Here is a 13,396-nt window from a genome sequence, read left to right as displayed (position 1 = left end):
GAAGAAGAGGGAGGCTTTAAGGAATGAGAAAATGATTAGTTTAGCAAGTGGAAGAAGTCCTACTATAATGTACAGAAAAAGTAAGAGCTTGTGGGATTATGTAGTAAGAAGTCATAGATGGGTACTAAACTGACTAGCTGGTTAGGTGACAAATGTATAGGATTATTTTCTGTGTATGAGATGCAAGGCATGCGAGGACGGACCCAGATATCCAAATATGACGCTCCACATGCCAAAAGCTATGGAGTAATAAAACTTATATATCATGTAAAATGGATTATATTATCTACTGCATAGAATGTCCCTGTAAAAAGTGTTGTGTCGAGAGCACCACATTTTAGGTCAAGAAAAGAATCGTGGAGAATATTTGTGCAAGAACTAATACCGATCCCAAATACCTAGTGGAATGCCATTTTGAAACATTTCACCAAGGGCATTAGACCAAATTGATGTTTTTTGGTCTGGATAGAGTTTAAACTCACCCCAGAGGTGGGCACAGATGTCAATAATTGCAAGAAGTAGAATCCAACTATATCATATACTTAGAAACCTGTGAGTCGCTGGACTCAATATTAATGAGGAATTAGCAGTGCATCTACAAATATAAAATATGAGATTGTATTTTTGCCTGTATACCTTGCATATTTACAGTTTCTTTGTTCTCCCATTCTTGTGGAGTTTTTAGCTATTAAATAGAATTGTTTTGCATCCATGTTTTAAAACAGAGCTTTCAAGAAATACAGACTGCACAAAGATGTTAGTAGATGGTTGATATCAATATAAAAAGAGGAAAGCAAGGTGATACAATGATGGATTTGGGTATGCCCATTAGGGCAAGATGTAAAGTTTAGGTCCTGTTAAATTATGGAACGTTACATATAAAGGTAGCACCTCAATTTCCCTTGCCTTTTACATTACCCTTCTGGAGCAAGTTTATCTGTATAACCTGTGAAAATTCTTCTCTTTATAGTCGTGTAGCATTTAGTTAAATATTATGAAATTTGCGAATAGATTCTCAAACACAATGAATTTAAATTGATGTCACAACATTTATAATTCTTGGAAGAAAGACTATTCTGCTGTCTGTTTTCGATGTTTTTTATCTCACTTTGTACACATGCACATAATGAAAATAGAGCCGATCCATACAAAGGCTTCTGGGGATGAGCCGAAACAAGTTGGTTCCATATCCCAATAAAAATATGTATGCAGTTATTCAATTGGCATTGGCCTCAGACGTTTTTCTGGCAAAAAATGCAAACTGAGTAAATTGTTTGCCACTTTGTAGGTATGGGTAGGCTAGAGTTGAACGTTTACTCAATTTGACGTATCGCCACGAAAGTTCATACCCTTCAGGTTCTTCCTTGAATGTTTTGGGGTGATACTGGTAGCAGTGGCCCAGAAAAAAAGGGTGTTCCAAAATAAATTTTCCCCATACTATTTCCTAAAGGAATTTTAAGAAGTGATTTAGAAAAAAAGGCTGTACAGAATTGCACCAATTTTGGCAGATAGGTAGAGCTTTATTGAGAAAGTGTGCTTTCAGTTGTTTCATGGCAATGAAGCTCCTAAATATAGAGACATGTTGATGATGGATCACCCCAGCTTCAAAAATAAAGTACTCTGATTGCAGGGCACAGCGAGGACCTGTGAAGTATCACAGGACTCTTGTGGGACTCATCATGGCCCTCCCATGTGGTTCTCGGGACCCCAAATGTGGGGGGGTTAGCCAGCAATGGGGTGTTGGCAATGGAGGGGTTGGTCATCCATAGGGAATTGGGTGCCCGGCCGGCCTCCAGGCCAGGATCTGCAACCGATGCCATACATGGCAAAGGCTGGGCTTGGCAGGGGGTGTTAGGTGCAGGACCCTGTAGCCATCCCCACACCGTGCAAAGCCAAAGGCCATACCTGGCAGGGAATTGGAAAGTCTACTGCACATGATCAAAAGGTGTGCTCAGTGAGAGAGCTGGGTAAATATGATTAAAAACAGAAGGAAAGTCACTGAAAAAAATCAATGGTTAAAGTGAAATTATAGTTAGTTATGGTAATGAGATCTTATGTTAATAAAAACCTTAGAAATTCACTGAATTAAACAAAGGTTAAAGTTACATTATATAGCAAAAGACCTGTGCACACTTTAGGTAGAGTATATGCATATGTCATGAATAGTAATCATTCAAAAACAAAGAGAAATTAAACAAGGGGGACATATCTGAGTAATTTCTTTAAAATGAAATGTAATTAGCCTTTCTTTCAGGAAGGGTGATATCAAAGAAAATGACCAAACGACACGCGTTTCGTCATGCGGGCACCGGACCCATTTTTCATCTGGATGTGCTGTTAACATCTTGAACATGATTTCCTCCCTTGATACATTATTTTTCCATCTCTGAAGCCACAGATCCGCACTATGGTTCTTCGCCTATTGTTTGTGTGATGTCACTGTTACCCTGTTTTGATTAAGTCGCTTTTCAGTCCCATAGGGTTCACACTCACGTGAGATGTTTTTCTGCGCTACTCAGCTTCTGATAAAAAGATACGTCATTTTTCAACTCCATCTAATATCAGGAGAGAAGATGTAAAGTGGATCAAGTTCCATTTTATGGAGAGAGCCCGTCTTAATAGAGAGGAGAAAGAAATAACGAAACCATCTGTAAGAGCTCACTCTATGTTAATCACTACTCCCTCCCTGGAACCATATCTGAAATATGTCACAAAACCTCTTCATAGACTCCTATTAGTTAGACTCAGGTTTAATTTGATTAAATTCTCCTTAGGCTGCTACCCATCATGGGACAATTCAGAAGATGCCCCTCCTTGTGAGTGTGATAATTTTTCAAAGCAAGATACCATGCATTTTATGATGTTTTGTGGGTTTTATACTACCGCTAGGAAAAAACACCTGTTACCTGTTTTGAGGGAGGCTGGCTTTATTCAAGTCAGACCTGCATTAATGTACCTCCAGATGTTGGGCAATATTTACATTACTTTTAGCGTTGCCAGCTTTCTAGTGGAAGCTTTTAGACTTAGGAATAAACGTGTACCACTGAACATTTTATTGTAAATATGGTATCACCTTAATAGATTTTAATTCTATGAGCCAAACAAGTTTCAGTAATTATGGCCATCACTGATTTTTGTACATAAATGAACTGTGATTTTAATGGATATGTATTGCATGTGGCTTTTATGTTTTTTTTAAATCGAATAAAGTGTGCTTTGACTTTGATACGTCATGTGTATTTTTCCATACTGTACCATGTTTTTTATTTTACCCCAGCCCTGAAGAGACACGGGTCCAGTGCCCGCATGACGAAACACGTGTCGGCTGGTCGTTTTCTTTGATATCACCCTTCCTGAAAGGAAGGCTAATTACATTTAATTTGAAAGAAATTACTCAGATGTGTCCACCTTGTTTTATTTCTATATGTTTTGAAAGAATACTATTTATGACATGTGCATATACTCTACCAAACATGTGCACGGGACTTTTTCTATATTCACTGAGTGGGTCCTTGTCACTCCCTGAAAAAGTTTTAGGGTCTCCTCTGACCTGTAGCACTGTTGTACTATTACTGTTCTTCACTCAACATCCACGGCTACCAGCCCAGGCGCCATCTTTCCTGCACACGCAGACACCCTATAAAGTTACATTATAGTTAGGTCTTTTATTAATATCATAACCCATAAAGTCACTGAGATGAAACAGAGGTTAAAGTGAAGATATAGTTAGGTATGGCAAATAAGATCTTATGTTAGGTTAAAAAAACTTTAACATTATAGTCAGGCATTGTATTAATATGAGCGTTTACAACAACAAAAAATGAAATTCATCAGTTATAGATTACTCACCTAACTATAAATTGCACCTGTGCCATGCACTGATTATGTCCTCACATTTCATATCACTCATGACATGCTAAATCGCATCACATCCCTCTTGATTTCGATTTCTTTTTGTACAGAAGTCATTTAAAAAGAGAAAAAACATTTTGGATGCCCAAAAGTAAAAAATCACAGCAAAAAATGATAAAGTTTCCTTTGCAGCACAGCTCTTCTATGACAAGTGAGGGTCTGTGCAAAAAAGCCAAGAACTGTATGAATGTGGTGTAATACATGCCTCAGAACCAATGAAACCGGTGCAATGAGCTACAAGGGTCTGTTGTTCCTGGAAAGAAGGCATGGGTCTGTCATGTGTGTAATGGCTAGTTATCAGAAAATTGGCTGTAAATCAGCAATTAAGGCCCTTTGCAATAATTATATTATAAAATAAAAATTATAAACGCCAGCAGGTAAGAAAGTGGAGGTTGGGAAAACGAGGAGTTGGAAAGTTAGAAGCTAGATGACTGACCACCGTAGGATGAGGCTTCTGGGGTATAAGACACTTCCAAGTTAATTGGAGTACAGCTATATGAAACACCTGTGCTTTATGTGTTTTACCTTCTTTGTTCACTTGTGTCCCCTGCCATCTTTTCTTTGTTTGTTGGAATGTATGTGTCTTTGTGTATCCATAGGCGAGCAGCTGCTGCTGTGTGATCTCCAATGATTGGACGTCTAGGGGAGCATCGCCAATATCCAGGTCACTGTCTACTGCCACACCCACAACACCCACTCAGCATTCAGGTAATGGCCAGGTGGGTGCAGGGCTTGGCCAGAGCCTAGGACCTATGACAAACATCTGCTGTGCCTGACCAAAGGCCTTGCACAGCGGTGGGTTGGCTGTCCGTGGCGTGTTGGGCATGGGGTCTGGCCAGAGATTCAGGGCCTGCAGCCAACCTTCGCTTCATACACAGTGGTTGTCGGAAATTATAGGCTCAATTCACAAAGAGAGTTATGAATTCTAACTTTATGTCTGTGGAGTCTTTCAGGGCGGAGTCTCGCAGTTGGGGCGGAGTCTCTGCACTCGGGGCTGAGTCTCCGTATGGGCATATGGAGACTCAGCCCCGAATGTGGAGACTCTACCCCGACTGCGGAGACTCCGCAGTTGTAAAGTTATGACTAGTAACTGCTTTTGTGAATTAGGTCCCTATGTGTTTAAAAAAAAAACAAATTACCAGTTCAAGTTATGACTCTACTCAAAAGCAACAAACCAATGAAAAATGCAATTTTATAGTTTGCGATGCAAATCATAACTCATGCAATTGTGGACCATGTGGGTACACAATATCGCCTGGTCTTTGGCCAGACACTTCAATACATTCATCCTGGGTGGTTAACTCCTACTGCACTATGCCAAGTGGCATGTGCTGCACCCAGGCCCTGCTCCCAGTCCAATCGGCCCATCTCTCAGTGGTTCTGCTCCACTTGCTTTCAGGTGCACTGATATAATCTGTGATGTTAGTAGTGGTGTCATAAGTGTTGTCATCTATGAACTCATTTGAGATGTCATCAATGATGTCATGTGAGAAATGGGTCACGCAAGTTATGTTTTGTGCCACGAACCTTAACTGGAGAATTGCAGTGGTTAGTTGACTTTGAGCAAGAAAGTAACTCAGTTTCTAGCGCAGTTTCTAATTGTATATATAGAAAAAGGTAATGTTTGGAGGAAAATCTAAGGCTGGCGAGACAGCTGAAGTGGAGCTCCGTCCTAAAAATAAGAAAAAAAACATATATTTTGCCAGGAGTCTTTATTCTGCACTATGTAGAATGAATAGGACAGCATGAATAGCACAACATTAGCAGATAGGGGCCTCGGAAACAGTCACATGGAGTTCCCAGTATTGAGCCTGGCCACCTGCACCTTGCACAGCTTTCCTAGCATACTACCGGGAATGCTGGTGAATATCAGAAAACATAAAAAAGCACGTTTTTGCAGCGATTTAAGGGGCATATTATCAAGGACCGGTGTTAAAATTATCGCCGTTTTATCGGCAGGAAACTGCCGATAAAACTGCAATATTGGGCAGAACCACGCCCATGTTAATTCCCATAGAAGCCCATGTTATCACCAGAACATGGGCTTCTATGGGAATTAACAAGGGCGTATTATCAAGCCCATTATCGCCGTTTTATCAGCAGTTTCCTGCCGATAAAACGGCGATAATATTAACACCGGTCCTTGATAATATGCCCCGTAATCTCCCGGTGTATTTTTACGTTTTATCTGTGAATAGTCAGTCCCCTGCGAACACGGTCTAAATACCATTCATCCTTTTATCCTTCCGTTATTACACGAGCAAAAGCCATTTGAGAATTTTCTTTACTAATCAGAATTTGTTCCCCATGTCTGACACCATAACATTGTTGTATAACTCAAACACAGTCGCAGGCATGTAGGCTGCTTAAAGTATTCCAATTGTTTTTCCGTGTTTGTATTTTGTCATTATAAATTGTCTATTGTGTACTGCTCATTGGAACTGAACACGAATGAATAAATACATTCAGTCTAAGAAACTTCCTGAACCTTTGACTGTGACATGTAATGAATGCCTACAAAACTACTGATCTATTGATAAATGTTGAGGTATCACAGAATGTACCCAATATAAATGTTGAGCTTGAGAGAGTCCAGAGATCGGGTCGTACATGTCACGATGTCCCCTCGTGTTGGCACAGTCTTCAAGGTTCTGAATCATCGATGGTATTTTAAGTACGGCAATGAACCGCAAGCAATTTAACTTCCAATCAGTCCACAGGCTCATTTTTTTCCAGGAATTACCTTTTGACTTTATCTTAAAAATGGAATAATGTGCTGAAGTGAGGCAAACTTATCAAGAACTTCCGACTGTAGCCACTTTAGTGAACCTGGCTGTTCTCAGGTTTCACCTCCCCTCAGGAATTTAGCTAGTTCAAAACTGGGATGAGGCAATGACGAATTTGAGTGACATTAAAAAGCATAAATGTTCGTGATTCTGCAGTGCTCCAATTCTTAAACAAAAGTCGATTTTATAATAACAATGCAGTTTTCTCCTCATTATAGTTCTTTCGTTCAATCCTTATTACAGCATGTATTGGTTTTAATGCTTTAGTGAAATTCAATTTCTGTTTTTTTTATGTATCTGCTATGTGGCCCAGTGTTTTTTTTACCCCAAGATCTCCATAGTGACTGCGGCAATAATTATGCACTTAAAATTACCAATACCATTGATATTGGTAATTCCTGAATGAAGAATTACTCTGAGATTATTTTAACTGCATCCGCTATGGAATAGGGAATACCATTGAAAACTAGTATTATCATGTCAATTATTTGATGTATGATCACACATATTGTAGTATTTCCCAAATTTCAAGTTTGACCTGGAGAGTTTGTCACGTGATCATGTTGGATGTGGTATAACTGTATGTTTGCAATGTTAATTTGGAAGGAAGTCCTGTTTCTGCCCAAATAGATATTAAGAGAACACAACTAATGTTTACCAGAGCATTAAAGATAGGTAATTATGACTTCTGGGTTCCCTGCAGACATCCACTACTTTTAAGAACCTAAAATGTATGTGCATAATTGTTTCCTAAGCAAGCAGTATACGTGTTTGTCCTGTGCTGCCAAGATGCTGATACCTTCTGTTGGACTTGACTCTCTCTGCAGGGCCACCTGCAAACATTTTGCCTATACCCCTACTTTTTTTCTGATTTTGTTTTTGTTGGCATTAGCATTCCATGTACTTTACCACTGCTAAAAAGTGCTAAAGGGTTTGTGCTCGCTCCCTAAAACATGGTGCAATAGGCTAACCTGCGATTGGTTTATTCAATTTAGACATATGTTAGTAGTATATGCTACTACATACACCCAGGGCCTGTACATTAAATGCTTCTAGTGGGCATTCAGCACTCATTGTGCCGCCTTTGATTATCACTTTAATGTAAAACATGTCTCAGGCCTGCCACTGCAGCCTGTAGTGCAGTTTTAAAACTGTTAATCTGACCTGGCAAAAAAATCCTCCCAGGCCTAAACTTTCATTTAATACATATAAATTAATTTAATACATATAAATTACCCTGAAGGTAGGTCCTAAATAGCGTTGTAGTGAAAAACTCCTAAATTCATTTTTCACTAAAAGAAGACCTATCTCTCCCTCTGGATAAAATGATGATACCTTTTTTAGATTAAGTAAGTGATAACTTTTGACTGGGAAAAGATAGGGATGTAAAGTTTAAACCCAAATTCATTTTAATTTAAAATCCTCTTCAATGGTAAAATCGGATTTTAAGTCACATTTGTGAAAATGCACTTTGGGAAAGTTGGCTCGTTCTTGCCCTAGCCATTTGATGCCTGCTGCCTGTGTCCTGGCCAACATGACTGTGAATAGCTTGTGAATAGCTTGGCAGCTGGTCTTTGCATAATCTCCCCAAACAGTGAGACAAAGGGGGGCTAGGTATTGGCATGATGGGCAATCCTACCAGGATGGGTGGGCTCCACTTACTTTTTAAAGGCTGCTTGTAGCAAACACAGAAAGGGAACTGACACTAGAGTACTTGGAGCCTGGGCAGAGGAAGAGAAGAATCAGATGTGGGAGTAGCCAGGGTGCCACCCACTCTTCAAAGGCTCCTGAACCACCCCTTCAGTACTCTCCTGGACGTGTGGACTACAGTAGAAGAACTGCCCTGCTACTTGAGGCCTGCCTTGTTCTTCAGATGACTGCCCTACTGCTACCAGAGAACTTCCCTGCTGCTTGAGATCCACCTTGTTTTCCAGAGGTCTGCCCTGCTGCTTGAGGCTTGCCCTGGTCTCTGAGAAGGAAGACTGGATCTGCCCCTTTCATCCAAGGCTATTCCAAGTGACTCCAAGGGTCAGTTGGCTGACCTCTTTTTCTGAGCTGCATGGACACAGCAAGCTCCAGAGGCATCACAGCAATGGCCCTGCTGACCGTCTGCAACTAGAGCTGCCTGAGCCATGTTGGCTTCTACTAGAGTGAGACCCTGATCCCTAAGAGGTGCCTCCACGGGTCTTGGACCTTTGGCTGGCATCAGTGTGATCTCCTCTGTGAAGAAAGGAGAAATCCTGAAGTTTTGAGCTTTTCACAACCACAAATGGGCTCATTCACACCAAGAGTCTCCCACCCGTGAAGGCCACCAACGCAAAGCTCCAGTGAACTCTACTCTACATACTACAGGGACCTCCAGCGAGGAACACAAATCATGATCTGCACTTCGCACTGCAGCAATGACAGCCCACAGTGACCACCAGCATAAAGCTCCAGCAATGACCATCTGTGATGCCCAACTGGAGCTTTGCGCTACAGTGATGACCATCTGCGACTCTAGGCCTGCTCTTCACATTACAGCTACAACTATCTGCGACTTTCTCCCTAACCTTCACAGTCTCCTCCACCACGAACTGGATCAGGCTGATCCTGCTGAGAAAGTTGTCTTCTTTCAGCAGGACCAACCTGGTTCCTGAATCAGGCCTGTGCCTTCTCGCCGTTGCCCTGAACTTGTGACTTTCCCTCGGTCTAGCACAACCAGATGGTCGCGAGTGGTGCATTGTGCTTTTAGACGCCACACTTACCTAAAACTTTGCATAACTCCATTTTGGTATTATTGTATTTATTCAAAGTGCCTCTGTTTCCCTAAACTGGCTTGGGATTTTTCGTGATGTGTTTCCACTTTATTACTGTTTGTGTATTGCATAACTACTTTACATATTACCTCTAAGTTAAGCCTGGCTGATTTTATGGCAAGCTATGAGAGGGTTAAGCACAGGTTAATTTATTGATTTTTGTGGTTCACCCTGAAAAGTACTGTAGCTATTGCTTCATACGTATCAACATTGAACATGTGTTAATGGAGATGGATAGAGTAAGTGTTGCAGCTGCATTTCAAGTGACATGGAGTGCTATGTCAATGTGTCAGTGTAACTTAGTGTCTTCCGTCACCTTTCTCTTAGGAGTGGAAGTATCTTCCAATTTTTCTAATTTATTTTATATGGACAATGTCAAACCTCAATCTGATTACTAGTTAAAGTTAAACAGAGGCAGAGATTTTGTTTTTGTTGGCATTAGCATTCCATGTACTTTACCACTGCTAAAAAGTGCCAAAGGGTTTGTGCTCGCTCCCTAAAACATGGTGCGATAGGCTAACCTGCGATTGGTTTATTCAATTTAAACATATGTTAGTAGTATATGCTACTACATACACCCAGGGCCTGTACATTAAATGCTTCTAGTGGGCATTCAGCACTCATTGTGCCGCCTTTGATTATCACTTTAATGTAAAACATGTCTCAGGCCTGCCACTGCAGCCTGTAGTGCAGTTTTAAAACTGTTAATCTGACCTGGCAAAAAAATCCTCCCAGGCCTAAACTTTCATTTAATACATATAAATTAATTTAATACATATAAATTACCCTGAGGGTAGGTCCTAAATAGCCTTGTAGTGAAAAACTCCTAAATTCATTTTTCACTAAAAGAAGACCTATCTCTCCCTCTGGATAAAATGATGATACCTTTTTTAGATTAAGTAAGTGATAACTTTTGACTGGGAAAAGATAGGGATGTAAAGTTTAAACCCAAATTCATTTTAATTTAAAATCCTCTTCAATGGTAAAATCGGATTTTAAGTCACATTTGTGAAAACGCACTTTGGGAAAGTTGGCTCGTTCTTGCCCTAGCCATTTGATGCCTGCTGCCTGTGTCCTGGCCAACATGACTGTGAATAGCTTGTGAATAGCTTGGCAGCTGGTCTTTGCATAATCTCCCCAAACAGTGAGACAAAGGGGGGCTAGGTATTGGCATGATGGGCAATCCTACCAGGATGGGTGGGCTCCACTTACTTTTTAAAGGCTGCTTGTAGCAAACACAGAAAGGGAACTGACACTAGAGTACTTGGAGCCTGGGCAGAGGAAGAGAAGAATCAGATGTGGGAGTAGCCAGGGTGCCACCCACTCTTCAAAGGCTCCTGAACCACCCCTTCAGTACCCTCCTGGACTTGTGGACTACAGTAGAAGAACTGCCCTGCTACTTGAGGCCTGCCTTGTTCTTCAGATGACTGCCCTACTGCTACCAGAGAACTTCCCTGCTGCTTGAGATCCACCTTGTTTTCCAGAGGTCTGCCCTGCTGCTTGAGGCCTGCCCTGGTCTCTGAGAAGGAAGACTGGATCTGCCCCTTTCATCCAAGGCTATTCCAAGTGACTCCAAGGGTCAGTTGGCTGACCTCTTTTTCTGAGCTGCATGGACACAGCAAGCTCCAGAGGCATCACAGCAATGGCCCTGCTGACCGTCTGCAACTAGACCTGCCTGAGCCATGTTGGCTTCTACTAGAGTGAGACCCTGATCCCTAAGAGGTGCCTCCACGGGTCTTGGACCTTTGGCTGGCATCAGTGTGATCTCCTCTGTGAAGAAAGGAGAAATCCTGAAGTTTTGAGCTTTTCACAACCACAAATGGGCTCATTCACACCAAGAGTCTCCCACCCGTGAAGGCCACCAACGCAAAGCTCCAGTGAACTCTACTCTACATACTACAGGGACCTCCAGCGAGGAACACAAATCATGATCTGCACTTCGCACTGCAGCAATGACAGCCCACGGTGACCACCAGCATAAAGCTCCAGCAATGACCATCTGTGATGCCCAACTGGAGCTTTGCGCTACAGTGATGACCATCTGCGACTCTAGGCCTGCTCTTCACATTACAGCTACAACTATCTGCGACTTCCTCCCTAACCTTCACAGTCTCCTCCACCACGAACTGGATCAGGCTGATCCTGCTGAGAAAGTTGCCTTCTTTCAGCAGGACCAACCTGGTTCCTGAATCAGGCCTGTGCCTTCTCGCCGTTGCCCTGAACTTGTGACTTTCCCTCGGTCTAGCACAACCAGATGGTCGCGAGTGGTGCATTGTGCTTTTAGACGCCACACTTACCTAAAACTTTGCATAACTCCATTTTGGTATTATTGTATTTATTCAAAGTGCCTCTGTTTCCCTAAACTGGCTTGGGATTTTTCGTGATGTGTTTCCACTTTATTACTGTTTGTGTATTGCATAACTACTTTACATATTACCTGGCTGGCTGATTTTATGGCAAGCTATGAGAGGGTTAAGCACAGGTTAATTTATTGATTTTTGTGGTTCACCCTGAAAAGTACTGTAGCTATTGCTTCATACGTATCAACATTGAGCATGTGTTAATGGAGATGGATAGAGTAAGTGTTGCAGCTGCATTTCAAGTGACATGGAGTGCTATGTCAATGTGTCAGTGTAACTTAGTGTCTTCCGTCACCTTTCTCTTAGGAGTGGAAGTATCTTCCAATTTTTCTAATTTATTTTATATGGACAATGTCAAACCTCAATCTGATTACTAGTTAAATTAAAGAGAGACGCTTGTGCTCATCTGTATATGTTTTAACAATACTTCTGTAGCGCAGAGTTAGCCACATGGGCAGCAGAGTGCTTCACAGGTACCAGGGGAACTGCAAATATGTATGCAGAAAGTCTGCTTATGGGAAGGTACTTAAGTGTAGTCTAAGTATCTCTGCTTCTATTTCTCACTATCGATAGATCTTCTTTGTAGCTCTGTACTTCTTAGGCACAAAGGCAGTACTTCAGCCCTTCATGTGACCTTGTAAGGATGTCATTAGGAAACCAAGTGGGAGCAGAGAGCTTGATAGGGCATGCGCTATGTCACAGATTCTCTGTGGAGCAGAAGCTTGCTTCAAGGAGGATTTGAAGATCTGGAAATACAAATCTGGCTGGAGTATACTGGAGCATGTTCTTACTTTGAGCTCCTGAAATTCTTTCCATTTCTCCTTGTGAAGCTGAATTGGGTTGAACTGCCTGCTTCATGAGTTGGAGATATGCTCAGACCTAGAGGGTTCAGAAGCATCTCTCTGTATGTGACAAACCAGAGCTTGACTTGTACCACTGAATATTTTCTGAACTTGCATCAGAATACAACCTCAATGCTTTGCAATATTGACCGAATCTTTGACAATTTCAAAGTTTTGAGGAATTGATTGCAAGTCAGACATATGCCAGATTGCATTGGCCATTCAATCGCTTTTAGTTTTATATATATATTAATTTGCATACTATTTATGTTATGTTTATATATTTGCTAAGTAACAGGTGCATGTCTTTAAGTACAGATTAAAAAAGGAAAGTTTTTTTCTTTTTTTTCTGCAGGTCTGCATCATGCCTGCTACAGCAGCAGTGAAGGGATGGAGCATCACATGCCTGCACTGCGCTGGGATGTGCTGAGACTTTAAACACCCCCTTCCTTCCTTTGAAGAACGCCCACAAACGCCCATGAACCTAAGCTAAGTTACAAGTATGCTGCATGCGCTTTACTGCCTGCTTTCAAGCTTGTGTCTACATATGCTTGATTTGTTGTTGTATTGAGATTCTGTGATTTCAGATTTCCTCCCGTATCTAGCCGCCATTTTGTGTCCTGTCGCCATTTTGTGTTGCCCTCACTCAGGCAGCATGGCGAACGATGTGCTTTTGCTTTTTCCAGCTGCTAAGTGTC

The sequence above is a fragment of the Lissotriton vulgaris genome, chromosome 4_1, assembly GCF_964263255.1.
Source record: "Lissotriton vulgaris chromosome 4_1, aLisVul1.2, whole genome shotgun sequence".
NCBI classification, from domain to species: Eukaryota; Metazoa; Chordata; class Amphibia; order Caudata; family Salamandridae; genus Lissotriton; species Lissotriton vulgaris.
The sequence above is the reverse complement of the archived record's forward strand: the minus strand, read 5'-3'. Positions refer to the sequence as shown.